The following is a 5490-nucleotide window of genomic DNA, read 5'->3' as shown; positions in this document are numbered from 1 at the left end:
TCCTTGTGCCCTTGTAACATTAGGTTGCGGGGGCGGGGTGGGGGGAGAGTGTGTGGGGAGGGGAGGGGTGAGGGTGGGAGGACCTAGTGATGAGCGGAAGCACCAGATACTATAAAGCAGTGAGTTTTCCAAATCCAGGGTTTCAAATGGTCCTCAAGAGGTGCCCAAATGGTGCTGATGTCCCACAGAGACCGAAGCCACCTTGGACCTCACCTTGGACTTACTGGCACATGTTACAGATCTCTTTCAGTGTAGGGTATTGGCAGTGTGCCAGATGCCTGAATTTGCAGGCCTCTCACAACGCTTTATTAAAACAATTCTCAAAGCTTCACCTCTTGAATAGCTAAATTTATAGTTAGAAGCTTGTAAAACATTTTTTTTTCATTAGACTGAGGCTTTTGAGCTTTATGTTATATATTGCTGGTATATAAATGAGAAGGAAGTCATGGTTTGGCGATAGCCCAGTCACTGATTTACTGACATCACTTTGACGTTGTAATGGGAACAAGATAGTTTGGAGTGCCAGGGTATACATTTTAGTAAGATGCTGGTCTATGTCGTTGGCTTGTAGTCTGCACAACTATCTGTGGCCCCCGTATTTTCCCCTTTAGTTATTTTTTAAAAAGATTTTATTTATTTTTAGAGTGGAAAGGAGGGAGGAAGGGAGAGAAACATCCATATGTGAGATCAGTTAATTGCCTCACATGCCCCCAACTGGTGACCGGGCTTGCAACCTAGGCATGAGCCCTGACTGGGAATTGAACCTGTGACCTTTTGGTTTGCAGGCTGGCACTCAGTCCACTGAACCATACCAGCCAGGGTCCCCTTTAGTTATTTTTATTAACAGGAGATTGTTCCTCCACTCCCCCTACCCCCCGCCCTCCACCCCACCCCTTTGTTCGTAGATGAAAGATATGGTTTAGCATGACTAGAAATTAAATCATGGGAGGTATCCTCTCTTTCCAACTTAAGATTTTATGATTCTTTATGTAAAAAGTTGAAATCTGTCCTCTCACCCTTGCCTGGCTCTAATTCCTGAGATCACTGCTTAGCCTAATATCTCTAATTCTTACTGCGACGGGGCTGAACACTCCTCCCTTTGCTCCCTTTACTCAGGGCCCCTGTCAGGGTTTGCCCTCCTCCTACCCTGGGCAGTAGCTACCGAATCAGAGAGCCTTGGGGAGGAGCAGGACGGGTCCCAGTTCCTTGCTGTGTCGTAAACAGGGTTAATGCTCCTTCATACAGTCTCCAGTTAACTCTTGAGGATGTGGAGTGGATGTGATTATTGGGAAATTCTAGGTAGGTCATGTAAAATAAGGATTTAATCTTAAATGTCTCCTGGGATTCCCCAATAGGTTATAGCACTTATATTTCTGCTTTTCCATAGCAAAACAGGTGAAATATTAATTGAGAGGAAGAAAATGTTAAAACTTTCTTCTGCTCTAGACTCAACAAAAATCTGTGGAGAGTGGATACTTAAAATATGAGAGTTTGGAAATTGAAATTAAAAGTGGGAGGACTAATCAGGATAAAAATAATGAAGGGTATTTAATATTTTAAAGGATGAACACACACATTATAGAAGGAATGTTTAGTTTTAGGTTGGTTTTCCCTTAAATGAGTGCCTCACGAATTCCTGGGAACATTTCCCAGCCAGCTTCCTCTATCCTCCTTGGCCCGCTGCTTGGGAGAGCTCTGAACACAAGATTTCAGGGTCTAGGTGTCATCTCTCTGGCTGCATGTTTGGAAACACAAGGGAGCTTCTGTGCCCTCTGTGTACTGTTTGCTTATGAACTGATTTGACTGTTGCCCAACCTTCCAGTTTGTTTCTAACCAAACCAAAAGTTCTGCCTTCTAATAAGGTCAAAATACTAGAACGAAACTCTGAATTTAATCAGTGACTGCTCAGGTGTCAAAGGCAGCCTTGACACTTGTCAGTCCAGCTAGTAACCAGCCAGTTTGCTCTCTAGGATAAAGAAACATTTGAGCCAGGGAAGGGCTCCTAGGCTGTGGGCTAGTCCTCCAATACGAGTTTATTGCTTGTATCTGCAAGGCTGATCTAACCAGCCTCAACTGGCTCACCTGCATGCATCCTTTCATCAGTCTCAAGTGTATAAAACAAAATGAGCTACCAACCTGCTATTGCAGTTCAATGAAGCCCAGGAGCGCAGTCTGCGCGCCAGTGGGGACGGGCAGGTTCGGCAAGGCCCGCGGCGCGGCCCCCGCGGGGGCTCTGCTGTTGGAAAGACCTGCAGGGGTCTGTTAGGCGGTGTGTGGTCAGGAAGGGACTTGCGGTCCTGGGTCTCCTCTGTACAAACCCTGGTATTGTCCTGGTCCGCCTCGTCTGACATGCTGGCAATGGTACCTCTTCCCGCCCTCCCCCTGCCCCCCGCCCCCCGCCCCGCAGCCCTTCAAGGCAACTCGCCGCCGCAGGGGCCGCGCTCACCAGGGGAGGTCCCCCCGCAGACTCTGCTTTCTGCCGTTCCTTCTCAGTCTCAGGCCCCTTTCTCAGGGGACAAAATACTGTCAGAGATTTTCTTCAGCTTATCTCATTTTACTAGTCTCCGTTGATTGGATTCTGTTCCTGGGCAAGTGACTTCCTCACACTGATTCTCCTTGAAATAAAACAGCTTTTTCCTTCAATCTTAACATTTTGTTTACATTTTATTAATTCCAACCTAAACATGCCCTGCGCCCAGCAGTGTGCTCTCTGCTTTACTCTCCTGGCTCATTCATGAGATACCTGCCCCCTCTTGCTTCCCCCTTGAACACCTTTCACAGCAGATTCAGGTGAGAACTTCAGCAGGTAGTCGATGCTCACACTCTTAGCGTTCGCTACTACTGCATTTTGTCGCCATGTCAGTGAAGGCCCATCGGCCTTCATTTGGAGAGGTAGCGCCCTGGGCCCCGCGAGCAGGAACTGAAGGTTGGGAGGGAATGTGGTTGTGATGAAGAGAACACAGGGAAGGAGTGGATGAGACCCGGTGTGTTTCAGTGTCACTGGAAAGCTGATTTCACGTTTAACTTCAGGGCCATCTGATCCTGCTGCTGGGCGGGCGGTCTGGGGGAAGATCTTCGGTCTGGCTGGTGGGGGAGTCTGTCGAGGCTGCATATTTAAACCCCCCTCATTGTGCTGCCCTTGACCACAAAACAAATGGATCTTTGTCATGTTCCAGCCTCACCAAGTCAGCTTGGAGGGAAAATGCTAGCCTTTCTTTGGGTCCAAGTGGTGAAACAAAGCAAAAAGTGCCGAACAAACAACCTTTCAGAATCTCTACAGAGTGAGTCCCCTCACCCCTGCTTCTTGTCCTTTTCCATTTGAAAAATGTCAGTTATTAAATGTTTGGAAGGAATGTGCCACCCTGCGTGAGAAAACAGTCCATTCTTGGGCTCAACGTTCATACACAGCTCGGTGGGGAAATTCGGGTGCTGGCTATGAACTTGGGCTCTGTCACGGGTCCTCTGTGCATGGTTATAAAAATCATGGTGCCTGTCCCGATAAAGGAGTGTGTGCTACGGGACTCGCACTATCTGGGAGAGAAGAGTGTGAATGTTGAGATGTTTTTAGGGCCAAGGGACAGAATAAAGGAAAATGGGAAAATTCAAGCCACTTAGTCATTGTTGACGGTATAGACAGCGGTGTTGCCCACAGAAGGAGTGGGCCGGGCTATAATGAACCCACACCAGTGCTGCTCCTGTGTACGGGTTCCCAGCCGCCTCAGCTCAGGGTGCACTCGGAACACTTGGGGAGACTGACAAAGATGGAGGCTTGGGCGTCAAGACCAAAAATTCTGACTCCTTTGGCCTGAGATGAAGCTATGCACGCAGCCGTGGCCCACACTTTGAGAAGCTGTTTAGCCTGTTGTCCCTTTCTTGTGTTTCGAGCTGTATTTTGTTACTAAATGAGAGGTGGGCGAGACTGACTGCTTCCGATCTCTGAGACTGATGATTGCCTCAGGTACTTTCTCTGTTCCTCAGCTCCTAAAACATGCGGGCTTTGTGGTGGTACACCTGCCCTGCAGGTTTTCTCTCACCCTTTCATTCGGAATGGAGGTCTAGGCCAAGGACGCCTCCTTTTTTTACCTCCCTCTCTCCCTTCCCGGCGACAGTGCGGGGAAGACATGCCTCAGTCGCATAGGGGGCTGTAAGGGATCACATGGCTATGTTGTAGTACCCTGGGCTCTTCTGGGGACCAGGAGGTTGGTTCCGGCACCTACAATGTTCCTAGCACCAGGTGCTTGGTGATTTGGACAGCCCTGCTCCCCATCTGGCCCTGGGGGGCCATCTGATACAGAGAAAGAGCATCGGAAAGGGCATTAGGACTACGCTGTCCAGTTCTGCTGTCAACTTATTTAGTCAAATAGGTTTGGGTTAAACATAGTTAAAGCCGATGTCTTTACACAGGAATTCCAAGAGCCACTGACGTAACGTGTACTACCAATCTCAAGAATTAACAACAGTGTTTCCCCAACATGCTTGGCCCTGGGACCCTGTCGTCATGGAGTAACCTGCCAACATCTTGCTGTGCAGTTTGTGAAACGCCAACCTAGAAGTCACCACCCTTGCATTTTCTGATCCTGTGACAGTTGGCTGATTTTCCCTGGTTCCTCGCCTGCCCTTAAGCAGTCAACAACACTCCTGGTGGGGATGCAGAGAGAATTCCTGGTCGGGTAACAGAGTGGGTGAGGAGCCCTAGTCTAACGCCTTCCTTGGGGAGTTCAGGGCCTCTTCCTCCTCCGGGAACCAGAAACGATTCCTAAAAGGACCTCTGGTGAGCGCTTGGCTGTCCACTCGGGGTGTGAGCAGCATTCCCACAGTTGCCCCTCTGTTTCTGAGGTGCTCTGAAAGGCCCACTTGTCACACAGGACCTGGTTTCTTTTCCATTGTCATCAAGATCCCACCGGTGGCCCGGCAGGATGGGGCGCTTCTTGCCTGCTGGGACTGAGGCGTGGTCCCCAGGCGAAACGGAGGGAACGAGTGGGCAGGTGAGAGGTTCTCCGGCTGGGCTTTTCTCCTTTTGTTTGCAGAACACTGTCAATAGGGTATTGCCTCCTGTATTGCTGAGGTCCCACTAGAGTGTCTTCACGTGATGGAGGGGGAGGGGCAAGGCCTACAGGGGACCTTCGCCCAAAGGCAAGCAAACCACTAACTAGAGATGTGGAACTAGCCACACACAGACATCTCACTTGGTTATCTGAGGCAGGGAAGCAAGCACGTGGGTGGGTGGGATGAGGTGACGCCCATTATTAGGGCCCGTTTTGAGGAACCTGGAGGCTCTCAAGGACCCACCGCTCAGCTGGACAAGCTGGAATGTCATGGTGAAGGAAAATGGGAACATGTATAGGTACTCAGCTCCTGGGTCAAAGGCATTTAGAAAGTATATTCTCAGACCCTCCATTCTGTCCCCATCAGGAACCAAGGCGGAGAAGGAAGATGAGGCGGGAGCGGGGGAGTGTAACAGAGCACCCCCTCCTCCCAGGCTGGACACTG

This window comes from Pteronotus mesoamericanus, unplaced genomic scaffold (assembly GCF_021234165.1).
Source record: "Pteronotus mesoamericanus isolate MK-2021 breed Mesoamerican mustached bat unplaced genomic scaffold, CSHL_Meso_final contig_263, whole genome shotgun sequence".
NCBI lineage: Eukaryota > Metazoa > Chordata > Mammalia > Chiroptera > Mormoopidae > Pteronotus > Pteronotus mesoamericanus.
Note: the sequence above shows the minus strand (reverse complement) of the source record.